Source organism: Tupaia chinensis, unplaced genomic scaffold (assembly GCF_000334495.1).
Source record: "Tupaia chinensis unplaced genomic scaffold, TupChi_1.0 Scaffold144952_1, whole genome shotgun sequence".
Taxonomy (NCBI): Eukaryota; Metazoa; Chordata; class Mammalia; order Scandentia; family Tupaiidae; genus Tupaia; species Tupaia belangeri.
In genome coordinates, this window is record NW_006204812.1 from 5,349,376 (window position 1) to 5,365,363 (window position 15,988).

General features: G+C 38.1%; 1 long non-coding RNA gene across 2 annotated transcripts in view; it reads left to right on the forward strand.

The window, feature by feature from the left end:
* LOC102501404 (uncharacterized) overlaps positions 1–15,510 on the forward strand; it is a 50,201-nt gene extending 34,691 nt beyond the window's left edge. For both annotated transcript variants that reach the window (XR_003547711.1, XR_337259.1), the window contains 2 exons: positions 12,674–12,742; positions 15,331–15,510. This is a non-coding gene — a long non-coding RNA (uncharacterized LOC102501404). The remainder of the gene's footprint in view (positions 1–12,673; positions 12,743–15,330) is intronic.
* The last annotated feature ends 478 nt before the right edge of the window (positions 15,511–15,988 follow it).

The window sequence follows — 15,988 nt, forward strand, 5'->3', positions numbered from 1 at the left end:
TAAGTCTTGTTTGCTATCCCTGCTGCAGTGACTGGCGACAGTTTCCCCCCAGTCCCATCCAATCTAATTGGCCTGCTGAAACAGCAGCGAACATAAGATTTAAGAAATGTTTTCTTTGAAAACTTCTGGTCCGACAGACACTTTGAGCTCATATTTCACCCTGTTTCAACTGCACACCATTCCCTGGGATCTGCAGGAGAAATATCGTGAGTGAGTCTTACAAGGGGACTGCTGCCCTGTGGTTTGGGGGTGGGAATGGGGGGCTGATGGAGGGGAGGCTGTGCTGAGGCAGTCCGGCATCTTCAGAATCTAGAGACCATGCCAACGTTAACACATCCGAGGAGGTATTCAGTATCAAAGTCGCTAATATTTGGCTCCATAAACACAATACTGGTTGCAAAAACATAGCTAAGGAGCTCATGCTGATTACTTCAATAAAAGCTGTTTAATTATGAACGTTTGGGAAATGAAGTTACCAACAGGACCGGGAGTGCTGTGGCGTCCCAGTGTTCCTGCCCCCAGCATCCCACTGTTAAGCCAGATTGTCCACTCAGCTGAAAAGTCTGACACTGAGCAGGGCACGCCCTCCACCCTGCGGGAAGCTGTTCACTTGCCAGGAACACTCCCTCCTACTGCAGTGGCAGTTTTCAGGAGCTGATTAGTGATGAGCGCTCAGCCTTTATCAGTACTATTCCCAGGCCATTCCACGGATTACTTGGGGGTGGTGATCAGAGCTCCCAGAAGGTAGCTTCATTCGCTGAGCTAATTACTGTTTCTGGGTAGCTGGCATCATCCTCCCAGAAGTCCGAGTCCCAGGACTAAGCAATGTGCAGCTGAATTTTAAGCATGGAGCCAGGAGATGTGATTACATCAGTAACATTTTTGGAGTCCTCAAATGAGTTTTCCTTAATAATAAGTTAGGAAACACGATCTTATTAATGCTTCTGTATAATACTCCTCTCTCTTATGTGATTATAGGCAGTTATTTCATATAGAATGGAATAGGTAGAATTTCCATGTAAAGTTTGGTTAACAAAAATAAGTTGAAACTGTGAGAAAAGAAATATAAAGACATACACACCGTCAAGGACTGAATTTTATAGCATACTTTTTTTTTCTACATACTTATTTTTTCTCTGAGAAAAATGTTTATATGTTAATGATTTTTGGTAGAAATCTTTAAAAGTTATCCTTATTAACCAGCAGGTGTGAACAGACAGTAACCATTCTTGATCAGCCCTGATGCTTCTATGCCGTAAATATAACGAAACCTTCAGAAACTACTTCAAGACCACTGACTCTTAAACCCATGCACTGTTACATGGTGACATTCACTTCATTTTTTATTTTATCAGTTGAAGACGATTGTAACTGCTTTATGGTGTCATGAAAACAACAGTGATATAGACAGGGTGCATGTGAAAACAGATTTGAAAATATAATGTGAAACTCTAGCCACATTTTTTTCTGTCCTCTGTATTTTAGCTGTTTCTGTGACAGTGTTTTTTTACTGCTGCCCATAGCTGCTCCCTTATTTATTTATTTATTTATTATTTTAAGGTTTTTGCCACAGGGCATGTATGCTCTCTGGCAAGAGACAGAGACCGTGAGAGGGAAAGGGATAAATCAATCACTAAGGGGGATGACCATAGCACAACCCCCTCTCTTCTCTTCTTCTCCTGGGATATTGGGCATGCACACAAATGCACCTTAGATGACTTTCAAGTCACTGGGTCTGAGACATGAACTGTGGTTGGCCATGAAGGAATCCAGCACTTTGACTGTCATGCCTCCTGCTAGCCCCAGCTGCTCCTTTATTTTATGCTAGGCAATTTCATTGGAGACTTGAGGACATCAATCAGACAGAACAAAGATCACAGGTTTTTGAGATGTCCCCTTGTCACTGGGGACATTACACATCTTCCTCTCTTCAGGTCTGAATTGGCTGCTACCACTGCTGAGCACATCATATCAATGCTGAGCATCCACCACGGCATCCTACTGTGGACTGTGTGTTGAGAGATAGCTAGCTAGCCATCTGGTGGCAGTTCAGTAGCATTAAACCCTTGAATTCTAGAAAGAGAAATAAAGTATCTTCAACAGAATTCAATGAAATACAGTTTGTCTAGATATGGATTCATTTTCTCACCATACTTCTGTGAGCAACACTATCCATGACTTAGTCACCACCATGCCTAGTCACCACCATGGGTTACAGGGCGAGATTGCCTCTACTCCAAATCTTTGAGAGGCTTTAGAAACATTTACAAAAGACAGGCTGTTCTGCTTATTTTGTTTGCCTCTCTGGATACATCCATTTTCCACTCTTCTGCTTTGCTCTGTTCTTCAGAAGGCTAATTCTTATTTGACTGTTTCAATGAAACTCCTTCACCCTCTGTCCTTTTTTTGGATTTTACTAAGTACTGGTACCAACAGGAAGTGGGAGAGCAAGAAGAGAGAGATGGTGGGGCATTCATTCTTCTCACTCCCCTGGGCCCCATCTCTTAGCTTCTGGTATTAGCTCAGTTCCTCTACACATGACAACAGCTCCTGGATAATGTGTTGAGAATAGATTCTACAGAGAGAGTGTAGAAAAAGGGAGGCAAGTTAGGAGTCTATTGCAGTAATCTGCATTAGGATAATGGTGGTGTCTATCTCATTTCTGCAGTTCTATCTGGTTTCCAGAGGTTCCTTTCTCTTGATTTTTTCCTAAAAAGAAGAAGTAATAGCTTCTGGCCATTGCTACTCCCCAAAACTACCATTTCAAGTTGAGACCCTCCCAAAATAACCTATTAAGTAATTATTTAATTGATTTACTTTTCTTTCGGGGCCTAACACTTAAGCCCTCAAATAGAATACGACCAACGTTTAAGACAAAAGTAGAATTTGAGGGTAAATTGGGGCATATTCCTAAAAGTCTCAGCTGATAGTAATATTTAATATCTTTTATATCAACTAGATATTAGTAACTATGCTGAGATATGCTTTCACATGGATTATTTAATTTAATACTTATAATCCACCTTAAATGCAGTATGGTTTCTTTCCATTTTACAGACAAAGATGCTGAAGGTGTGTAAGAAGTATGAACTCAGAGGAGTGGGAGTTTGTCCTAGACTTGAGTACATACTCTACTATTTAACTCTTACAACCTCACCAGGAAGCAGGTTCAGCGATTGAGAACATAGACTCCGAGGCTGAGCTACCTGGAGTTGACTTCTGGACCTGCTACTTAATTATTTGAAGATCTTGGTTAATGGTCTCTCTGTGCCTCAGTTTTATCATCTGTAAAGTGGGAAAATAATTATTTCTGGCTTCTAGAGTTTTTATGAGAATTAAATAATTAGATAAGAATAAAGTACTTTATAAAGCGCCAGCTCATGGTATATAAATGCAGAGAGCATAAGCATTGTGGCTAGATAAAGCTGGGTTTAAACCATGCCTTACTATGGCTACTATGTTGAGCACATAGAACTCCATGTGGTGCATTCATAAACCTTGCAGGATTGCCATACAGGATTTCCAAAAAGGCTATGAGAGGAAGAAAAACTTTGGAAACTAATATCCTATAGAAATGCTGAGCATTAACATTATTCATTTTAATGTGAAACAGAATATCCAAATGTATGAAAGAAATAATTATTTTTTTACCTTTTTAAATAAATTTGCTGACTCTTTAGTAGATATTGACTGGAATTTTGGGCCACTGAGGCAATTCATGAGTCAATGGTGATTTCCAAGATCAGATGTGTTCAAACTACATGTTTTCCTCCTTAGTGGAGAAACTCTAGTTTAATTAATGTCTGATTGCCTCATGTCAATGAATGTTGACCTTCAGTGACTCAGGACAAGTTACTCATAGGCCCAGACCAGGAATATTTCACTGTGGCTTTGATATAAACTATTGGTCTCCCACAAAGAGAAAATATATTTTTACAAAATATATCTTTGCAAAGAAGTTCAAGACCTTTATGGGAACCAAGAACTCATAAAACTATTAAGATGTGTGTGTGTGTATATGTGTATATATATACATATATATATATATCTATATATATACACATACTTACATGTCTCTAACAAGGCACTGTTCACTAATCAGTTTATTAAATAAATATGAAGAATTAGGGCTTTTGTTTGAGAGTGTGTAGTGTCTGTTGGTGAGTGAGATATCCCCAGAAGTCATTTTGCCTTTCTCTGTGAAAAAACATATCTATGAAAAAACTGTAATGTTTTTTCATAAGTAAACATATATTTCATTTATTTCATAAATAAACATATATTTACTTATGTTTTAATTTGCTAACCGACAGTGACAACAAACAAATAACAATAACAACAATAATAAAAGAGGCAAAGTGAAAACAAATAATTGAATATATGTCTCTAATCCTATTTCTTTTTTTAGAATTATTTTACTTATGTATATATTTATCTTAATTTGACCAGAGAGGGACAGAGAAAGTGAGAAAGCAAGCCGCCAGGTCCCAGACTCGAACTATGGCTGACCATGTGGGAGTCCAGCGCCCTTAACCACCACTCCACCTGCTGGCCCCTCTAATTCTATTTCTAAAAAACTTTATTTATTTAGTTCTTTTGAGAGAATAAGAGAAAGCAAGGAAGAGAGATCGAGATACTCATAAGAGTCTTCACACTGTGCTCCACCCCTGGTTTCAGCCAGTCTGGATCATGGACACATGCACACATGCCCACTGTGCTCAGGGAGGTCCTAGGATGCAGTCCCAGTACTTTTCCCATATATAGGTCCAGTTGTGTTATTGTTGCATCAACCACTTAGCCCTCGAAATCCCCATTTTTGTGAAAATAATTATTTAATTTTATTTATTATTATTATTATTTTAAAATTTGCTACAGGGCACATGTGCTCACCAGAATATATACATATATATATATATATATATATATATATATATATATATATATATATATATATATATATATATATATATATATATATATATATATATATATATATATATATATATATATATATATATATATATATATATATATATATATATATATATGTATATATATACACATACTTACATGTCTCTAACAAGGCACTGTTCACTAATCAGTTTATTAAATAAATATGAAGAATTAGGGCTTTTGTTTGAGAGTGTGTAGTGTCTGTTGGTGAGTGAGATATCCCCAGAAGTCATTTTGCCTTTCTCTGTGAAAAAACATATCTATGAAAAAACTGTAATGTTTTTTCATAAGTAAACATATATTTCATTTATTTCATAAATAAACATATATTTACTTATGTTTTAATTTGCTAACCGACAGTGACAACAAACAAATAACAATAACAACAATAATAAAAGAGGCAAAGTGAAAACAAATAATTGAATATATGTCTCTAATCCTATTTCTTTTTTTAGAATTATTTTACTTATGTATATATTTATCTTAATTTGACCAGAGAGGGACAGAGAAAGTGAGAAAGCAAGCCGCCAGGTCCCAGACTCGAACTATGGCTGACCATGTGGGAGTCCAGCGCCCTTAACCACCACTCCACCTGCTGGCCCCTCTAATTCTATTTCTAAAAAACTTTATTTATTTAGTTCTTTTGAGAGAATAAGAGAAAGCAAGGAAGAGAGATCGAGATACTCATAAGAGTCTTCACACTGTGCTCCACCCCTGGTTTCAGCCAGTCTGGATCATGGACACATGCACACATGCCCACTGTGCTCAGGGAGGTCCTAGGATGCAGTCCCAGTACTTTTCCCATATATAGGTCCAGTTGTGTTATTGTTGCATCAACCACTTAGCCCTCGAAATCCCCATTTTTGTGAAAATAATTATTTAATTTTATTTATTATTATTATTATTTTAAAATTTGCTACAGGGCACATGTGCTCACCAGAGAGTGAGAAAGAAGAGAGAGGACAGAGGAGAGAGGAAGGAGGAGAGAGGAGAGAGGAGAGAGGAGAGAGGAGAGAGGAGAGAGAGAGAGAGAAAGAAAACAAGCTGTTAAGTCCATTCCAGAAACTGTAGTTGGCAATGTGGGAGTCTAATACCTTAAGCACCACCATGCCACTTGTTGGTCCCTAATTTCTAATTTTTAAAGTTTATTTAAAGTTTTAAGTTATAAATAAAAGATACTTCATAGCAGTATGTACTTTTGCTTACTAAACATCAATGAATTATTCTGTAATTTATGATTTACATATAATCATTTTAGATCCCTATAGGGTACAGTATGGTTTTTTAAAGTATGTATATGATGTGTAATAAACAAATAAAGAATATAAACATATACACCACCGTCAATATTTAATGTTACATTATGTTGTATACATGTGAATTTTGCTCTACTGGTAAGTTGGAAATTTGTGTTGAATTGTCATTGACGATCTTTACTGTGAAATACAGTTCCAAAGAAAAATAAAGAGATTAAAATCAGATAAAAAGAAGTTTCGTAAATTAATGAGGATGGATTTTTATAAACAAAGGTAATCTTAGCATAGTCAATGAGAGAAGAATTTGTAATTTCCATGTAGAAGATTGTGGGAGATAAGAGTTTATAATCTGAAAAGATTGGTGGTATCAATCATTGGTCCAGTTAGAAATAGGTAAAATTATACATAACAATAGCTAATTAGGAAGAAAGAAAAAGAAGTTTTACTCACTTACTGTGAGTTCTTGTAAGACCACAGTACTTTAATGTGGATAAAGAAGTCCTTAAAAAAGCAAAAATAAGACAAAATTGGAAAAAGATATTTAAAAACGAAGATATGAAAAAGTCAGTGATTTGGTGATTTATAGGCTTTACAACGTTCTTGATTTTAGTCTTCTTTAAATTAGTTGAAAAGAAAGACTCAGTTACTTGTAACATTTTAGACTTTTCCTCTGTTATCTAGTTTTATACAATGAATAATGGTTATCATAATAAATGTACAAATGCAATATGAAACTGTCAAGACAACTGTCTATCAAATAACTGGTGAGTTTGTACTTAAACTAGTCTGTGTGAAAAATAGTTGAATCTGAATTTTTAGCCTTTTAGGTGGGGAATTTAATCCATTGACATTCAAAATATTATCAATATGTGTGGAACTTATCTTTGTTATTCTGTTACTTTTTTCCCTTCTAATCCTTTTGTGTTTTCTTACTTCTATTTAGTTCCCTTTAGTTTTCCTGGTATAGTATCCCTTAAGTATTTCCTGAAGAGCTGGTCTAGTTTTGATGAATTATTTCAGCATTTGTTTATCTGGGAATGATTTTATTTCTCCTTCCCATTTGAAAGATAGTCTTGCTGGGTATAGTACTTGGCTGTAACTGTTTTTCTTTCAGAATTTTAAATATGTCTTTTTATTCTTTCCTTGTCTGCATTGTTTCACTTGAGAGGTCTGATGTTAGTTTAATTAGGTAACCTTTGTAAGTAAGTTGGTGTTTTTCTCTTGCCATTTTTTGCCTTTGTCTTTGCTTTTTACCATGATGGCTATGAAATGCTTGGAAAGGATCTTTTTATGTTACATCTATTTGGTGTCTTTTGTATTTCCTGGATTTAGATGTCCATATGCCTCTCTAAATTTGGGAAGTTTACAGCTAATATCATGAAAGAAATTTTCTATGCCTTTACCTATCTCTTAGCCTTTTTGAATACCTATTATGCAGCTATTCAGCTCTTTAATGTCTAGGATTTCTTGTATGTTGTCCTCATTTTTAATTGTTATTCTTCCATTCTTTCTGGTTGCTTGGACTAAATAAGCGATTTACTCTTCAAAGTCAAAAGTTCTTTCTTCTGAGGAACCAGCAGTTAGCATAATGGCTATGTCGCTGGACTCCCACGTAGTCAACCGCGGTTCGCGTCCCGGACCCGGTGGCTTAAAACTAAAGCCTAGCACGTGTGCGTGCGTGCCCAAGATCCTGATAGGAGAATGGAGGAGAAGGGATTACAGCGTGACCATCCCCCCTGGGGGGGTGATTTCTTGCTTTCTGTCTCTATGTCTCTGTCTGTCTGGCGAGCACACGTGCCCTATAGTGAAAACCTCTCAAAAAAAAAAAAAAGTTCTTTCTTCTACATGAACTAATCTGCTATTGATAATTTGCTACAGAGGTTTTTATTTCTTAAAGTGCATTCTTTATCTCCAGAAATCCTGTTTGATTCTTTTTCAGGATATCCCTCTCTTTATGGAGTTCCTCTTCCAAGTCATGGAAGGATTGATTGGTTGTCTGTTTCTTCTTATGTCTCATTGAATTTTGTTATGGTGAATATTCTGATTTTTTTCCTGATATTTCTGTGAGCTCATGTGTTTTATCCATTGTTGGTGAGGAGTTATTATGTTCCTTTGGGGTTATTTTCTAATTTTCTCCTATTTCCTGAGACCCTGCTTTGATTTTTAGTCATCTGGTGATATACTTCCTTCTTCCTATTCCTTTGGAGTATGTTTCTATAGGTGTGTGTGCTTGCACTTCCCTATGGTGTGAGTTAGCTCTGTGCCAATTTCCTTCTTCTACTGTGAGTGGGAATGTGGAATCCACAGTGGGAGCTTTGGGCTCAGGTTTTCAGAGGGGATTTTTCTCTCCTTTTATTGCTGGGGTAGTTGTGAAAAAAGAATTCTCCCAAAACTTCACTGTCTTTAGGTCAGCTTAGGCCAGATGACCTTTGCTTCCCTGTTGCTCTTTCTATCTCTGGGACTACAGGAACCAGGTGGTGGTTCTTGAAGGTCAGAGCTGTCCCTCTTCTTCCACTGGAGGCTGGGCAGGAGTCTTTGTTGATCAGCTCAGGCCAGGCGGCTTATATTTTCCTTTGCTTCCCCAATCTCTGGTATTCTTTTGCTTTGACTTATTACAGATGTATAATCTTCTGGATGAGTGAATAATAGAATGAGAATTCTGGATTATTCCTCTTCCTAAATTGTAATTTCCAGACTTAGTAACATACATTTTATTATTATTCCTTTGCATGTAAGCCTAGAAAAGCTGACCATGTGTCAGTGTGCACATGCATATATGTGTGTTGTTTGTGTATGTGTGTGTGCATGTGGTGTATGTATCTGGGATATATATCTATAGCTGTATCTATCTATATCTATCTATCTATATCTATATCTATCTATCTATCTATCTATCTATCTATCGAAAATGGAGTGTGAAGATTAATTTTATTCAAAGGTTGGCATACAAGATTTATGATGGGCCCCCCCCCCTTGGGGCTCAGCCTGCCATTTGTTTATACGAAATATTTATTGTCTCCCACATTCCAGAACTCTCCCAGTTTCTGGGGTTACAGTTACTTAAATCCTGGCCCCTCAAATTATTATTCCACTACTATCTATGGGAGCAAAGACTTTGAGCATTATTCACTATAATACACATTTATTCTTTACTTGATACCCAAACAATGAGATAATCCTTATTTAAATGTTTCTTAGAATTTTCATTTGCAAGTGCTTTTTCCATATAACATTCCTGTATGTGGAGATTTTAGTTTTATGAGGAGTGAGGACTTTACTTATGCAGATTTTCTTCATAAATTTGGAGTCACTGATGAAGTGGGAAGGGTGGAAGATTTATTGGGTGACACAAAGATATACACAACATCTTTGGAAGTTGCCAAAATCAACATGAACAAGATGTTTGCTATCATAGCTTTCAGAATTTGGATCCATGTAAGTATTGTGGTTATGTCTAGGACCAAGAGGCGCTGATTTTTATTTTACTATAATATTGCAGTTTGTGCCATTGGCAGCAGAACTTATCATACTATTCTTTTGGCAAGATAAAACAAAGTCTGGTTCTACTTCATTCTGCAGTTGGGTTGTCTATAGATCTGGAGTGGATTAACTTACTTGGAGGGAATCTAGGACCAAGGAGACTTAGTTTCAGTTCTGATTCTCAATTAGAAATCAGTCACTTTCATAGGTAAGTAATGAGTCCATCAGAAGACATGGAAAGGACGTGAGAACTTGGTTTCTCCCATCACCTCTTCAAAGGTATATCCAACGTATGTTATACAATGACTTTATTAGTGTGGTTCCTAAAGTTTTAATGAAGTGGAGCTTGGAAGTATAGCAGAGTAATACCTACTAAAATCCAGGTTCATTGGTAACTTCAAACACAGCAGGTGAGCAAGCCTGGCTCCAAGGGCTACCTTCCCTGATTCTTTTTGAGATGAGGAACCCACCCTGGTGCTCACATTGCCAGAGCTAGTTCACTCTCTATCAGAATATGAATTACTAGTTAGCGTCTGGCTCTCCCACACTGGATGGACTGTGTGAATCAAATCCCTTTACAAGGAAGAGAGAGTGAGGAGTCTGCTCAGAAAGTATACCTCTAGTCTCTGCTTTTCCAAATGTTACCCAAAGTTGTGGACAAGTCCTCAGGCATGGTTTTTCTCAAGACCTTACAGTTTTTGCAATTGTCTGGGGTTGAGAAAATGGCATTACTCAGCTGTAGTCAGCTTCTTGCCAAGACCTTCCATAAAATGCATAATAAAGTAGCATTTTAAAGATGAAACATGCTATTTACTTTTTCTTATCAGTGGAGTCATTACTAGAGAGTCAATTTTCCCAGGAGATAGAAAAGCAAAGAGTCGTGGTGGTCCAATGGCAGAGCTGAATTGAGGGAGGTGGGGAAAACTAATAGATCTAGATGATACAAATTTGCAAGAGGATATTGTTGGCAGCAGAGAAAAGAAGAGACAGGTGAGAAGTTGATATAGCGTGTGACCTTCATCAAAACAGTTTTACAGTCTGTGGTGGGGTTCTCTGGAGAGAGAAAGAGGCTGGTGGGAGCCTCGTGGCAATAGAATCTCTACTGATTTAGCAATATTCTGAATGGGCCAGGTTGTGTAGGGGCTGTAGCAGATGATAAACTTTTTTCAATCATGTCATATTTCAGTGACTTGACAATATATATACATATATATTTTCTAAACTAAATCATGTACTATGCAGTAAAGATAGATAAAAGGCCCCCAGCTCAGACCTTTACAGTGTTAATTTGCAATAATTTCTCTGTGAGTAATCAGTCACATAGCCATTTTTATCATCTGCTCAAAACCAGCAAACATGCCCATGTGCTTTTTAATTAATTAATTTCTTTATTTTTATCATCATAATCTTGTTTATATTACATTGAATCACCTATAACTTTACAGTGTATTACATTGCTTTTTCAAAAGGGAATACGATGCATGTCAGTCAATACAGAGACATTAATCTCCCCACTTCATCATTCAATATCTTTTCAATGTTTTTCCCAATCATCATCATTATTATTATTTTTTAAACAGTCAATCACTATTAATACCCATGTACTTTTCAGGTCAAGATGTACCCAATGGTATCCCTCATAGTGTTTCACACACAGTCTGGGCCTGATCCCAGGATGCAGATCACCTCCACATTAGCATTTTATTAACAAAATTGAATTTGATACATGAAAGCCCCCTATTAACAGATGGTCCCATTGCCTGCAAACAGTGCCTCTCCTGGAATATGGTTTCCTAGAAGAAGCAAAAGCTCAGTGGGCCATTGATTCTTTGTGGGCTCTTGAAGGTTTTGGACCTATGCATTCTGATCCCTTCTGACTGATACTATTATCAACATACCGCCTTCTCTGCCCCACTCATCTGTTTCACTGTAGATCCATACATCTAATACAATCAGAATGGAAGCAGGCTTTGTCTATGCTAGGTGTGTTTGTTCTTTTTTTTTTGGAGAGATTTTCACTGTAGGGCGCGTGCGCTTGCCAGACAGACAGAGAGAGACATAGAGACAGAAAGCGAGAAATCACCCCCCAGGGGGGATGGTCACGCCGCAATCCCTTCTCCTCCATTCTCCTCTCGGGATCTTGGGCACGCACGCACACGCGCCCGGCGTGAGTTTTAAGCCACCGGGTCCGGGACACGAACCGCGGTCGACTACGTGGGAGTCCAGCGACATAGCCATTACGCTAACTGCTGGTTCCCTGTTTGTTCTTTTCATTACCTCCTTTGCAGGTCCAGAGAGTTCCTAGGGATCAGAGACCCAGTGGCCACTCTTCCCTTCCCACCATGAACTGACACTTTTGCTCTCTCCCTGGTTTTCTTAAGACTATTTTCAATGACAAGAGAACTAGGTGAAATGGGGAGTACATTTTTAGAACACAGGTTATTAAAAACATAAGAAAACTTCTGTAATATTTTGAAATTTGACATAAGCAGACCACATTCTTTATTCCCATCATGAAACTTTGCTCAAGTTCCTTGGACTTTTAAATACCACAGATAAGCTTCAGTTTCTGGCTTGCAGGGAAGGGGCTCATGCAGAGTTCTGTGGAAACTCAAAGTGACACCTGTGCAGAAGCTGCCAGTAATTGTGGTATTTCAAACCCAGATTCCCTTCTTCTACCCTAATTAGCTGGATGCTAACCCTCTGCTTGCAGGATTTGACTTCAGAAAACCCAGCTTTAAATTCTGGCTTCAACTATTTTACTTGTGTGACCTTGGGTAAGTGAACTCATCTCTCTCAGTCTCTCTTCTCTCATTTGTAAAATCGGAATAAATACAATCTAGCCTCCTGTAGGTTTTGCGAGGCTCGCTGTTTTGTTTTGTTGTATTGTGGGCCATGCCCAGTGGGAGAGAAGTTTCCAGTATCTAAAATTACATTATTTGTCTACTTTTAAATTAAATATTTTATTAATTTCTGTTCCACAGGAAGTGGAACTTACAGTCTAATAAGAAGATGGACCATCAAAGCGACAATTCAGAAACAGTGCGAGAAATGTAAGGAGGTGTTAAAAGTGATTTAATAAATATGTATCTGGGAGCATTTAGTGAAGGCTGAGAGAGAGATGATGGAGGCAGAGGTAATGAATCAGGAAAAGCTATAACCAGAGATGCTTGATCTAAGGATAGGAAGTGAGGAGTCTTTGGTTAAGGAAAAGCTGAGGAAAGGAACAGCAATCTGAAGGGAAAGTGTGACTTTAGTCCCTTTAGCCTTATCCTTCAGGCTCACCGTGGAGTTGCAAATGCAAGACTTCTCTTTCTTTCTTTCTTCCTTCTTTCTTTCTTTCTTTCTTTCTTTCTCTCTCTCTCTCTCTCTTTCTTTATTTCATTCTTTCTTTCTTTCTTTTTTATGACTGGACAACATTCCATTGTATTTACATGTCACATTCTCTCTATCCACTCATCTATCCAAAGACTCAGAGAAATAGAGGGTAGAATGGTGTTTGCCAGGGACTGAGAATTTGGGGAAATCAGGACACTAGTCAAAAGGTACACAGTTTCAGTTGAGGTAAATGAGTTTTGAGGATCTAATGTACTGCTAGGTGACTATGATGAATAATTTTGTATTGTTTACTTGAAAATTGCTAGTAAGTAGATCTTAAGTCTTGACCTCCATTCCCCTAACCCACAAATCATCATTGTGTGTAGTGAAGAAAGTTTTAGTTGTGAATTAATTTGATTGCACTTTCCGTCATCATGCTGTACACCTTGAATGTATACAATTTTCATTTGTCAGTTATATCTAAATCAAACTGGAAAAAATAGAGCGTTTCTGTCTGAACAAACGTGTAGCAGTGTGGAGGTAACTGGGCATGACTGAAGTGTGTGAGGCGAGCATGGGCTGGTTTGGGTACAAAGGTATCAGACTTTTGATGTGACAAGGTTCTCCTCAAGAATGCCTCTCTTACCTAGCTTTCCTGAAATCACATGTCCCTCATCAGTTTCTAGCCATTTTCTTTGCTTCCTTTTCTTTAGAGCAATTTTTTCAAACTGAAATTACATTGTCTACTTTTAAATTTAACTTTTAATTTAAATGAAAAATCTTGTCCATTTCTTTTTAATAAAGTTTTGCTATAGGATGTGTGAACTTCTTGGAGAGAGACAGAAAGAAAGAGAAAAAAGAGGGAAAGTGAGAGCGCACCCACGGTGAATGGCCACACCATAATTGCTTCTTCTCTCGGGATTTTGGAAATGCATGCACACATCCTGTTATGTTTTTCATCCTCATGTGTTTTTCTAGGACTCAGATCACACATGTGAGAGCCAGCTATGTGAGATCCAGCTGCTTTAACAACCATGCCACTGATTGGCCCATCTTACCCATTTCTATATCCTCAGTGGTTGTACCTACAGTCGGTATAAAGTAGGCACAATAAATACTTGTTCAATGGATGAATGAACAACAAGGGAGTATTCTCATACAAAGGCAGTGTTTTTAGCAGCCTGCATCATAGACTCTAAGAGTTGCTATAAAACACATGGTTAAGGGAACCAGCAGTTAGCGTAATGGCTATGTCGCTGGACTCCCACGTAGTCGACCGCAGTTCGTGTCCCGGACCCGGTGGCTTAAAACTCACGCCGGGCGCGTGTGCGTGCGTGCCCAAGATCCCGAGAGGAGAATGGAGGAGAAGGGATTGCGGCGTGACCATCCCCCCTGGGGGGTGATTTCTCGCTTTCTGTCTCTATGTCTCTCTCTGTCTGTCTGGTGAGCGCACGCGCCCTACAGTGAAAATCTCTCCAAAAAACAAACAAACAAACAAAACAAACAAACAAGCAAAAAAAACCACATGGTTAATGACTTTGAGTCTACCATAAACAAGAAAGGAAGAGTTCACTTTGTTTTCAGCAAAGCTCTCTGAAGTTGGGAAACTGAACATGTTTCTCCTGTTCTTGGGGATGATAGAATGAATGCTTAGCCTCTTTGGTTTCTGTGATAAAGACAGACAGCAAAAGGTAATAGTCAACCCATAGAGTGCAGACATTCGGTATATGTTGTCTGCACTCTATGACTGAAACTGATTGACTAACGGTTGTACAAACACAAGAGATGGGTGTGAATGTCAGATGAGGTGTGTGTGGAGGAATGGGGCCTAACGAAAGACATTTGGAGAAGGGATATGGAGGTAGAGCATTGTCAGGGTGGGGAGGTGTGGTGTTATCGGTTGAAGATATTTGGATCAACAGGACTGGGGAGAAATGTTCACATATTGAAATGCTCACATTGTAAACTAAACAATGTGATTGAATGTATATACAAAAATATATTAATTAATTAAAAAAAGAAGTATTGGGAAAAAAATGAAAAAAAAAGTCAACCCATAGAACTGAAATAAGAGAAAGAAGAGATCTATACTCTATGTTTCTGTCACAGATCTGGAAGTTCTTTGTGACTGTGGAGGTAGGATAGAATCTGCTTTGAACATTTGGCATGTCCTTAGGCTTAACACCTCTCCATTGCCCTGCCATACTATTAAATTGCCATCACGTGTTAGATTAATGCAACTTAATGCAATGCATCTTAATTAAGCTCATTTCCACATTTATTTATGGTAGGTGCTACTGTTATATTTTATGTTTCCTTTCAGAAGGGATTCTCTGAAGGACTCAAGAGGCCATTCACATTCTATGACTCCTGAATGGCCAAGTAGTAATGGGATAAGAGAGGAAACATTTGACATCTTTATGACTCTAAGAAGTTGGCTGCAGATTCCTTCAGGAAGAACTATGTCAGATTCCAACTATACCTGCCTTTTGTGACAACCATATACCTGTAAGACCTGCTTGCTGAATCTCAGTTTTTCCACTGCCTTTGATTCAGATGCTAGAAATTCATTTTCTATGGTTCTAATGATCTTAAAGGTAGCTAATGGGCCCTAAGGCTGACTTCACTCCAGCATTCCTTCTGGCCAAATAGCTAAGGGCTTGTGGGTCAGTCTTAGCAGAAAAAGTTTGACAAGGGGATTAAGTACGGAGCTAGGTCAGGGTTAGGGGAACTAATAGGGGTTGTACACCCAAGGACTATAGCCCTCAAAGGATATTTGGCCTGCAGGCAAGGCAAGAGAACTCTAGTGTTACTGGACACTGGTAAGAACTGGAGGCTGAGAAGTTAGTTGTATTACAACACAAGGGCTAGGATTGAAGAGGAAAGAAGCTAAAGCCAGGACCAAGATGAAGTAAGGATGGAAATCCATGGAGGTAAATATAAACTTCAGTTTCTCTCTCTTCTTGCACTTTGCATTCCTG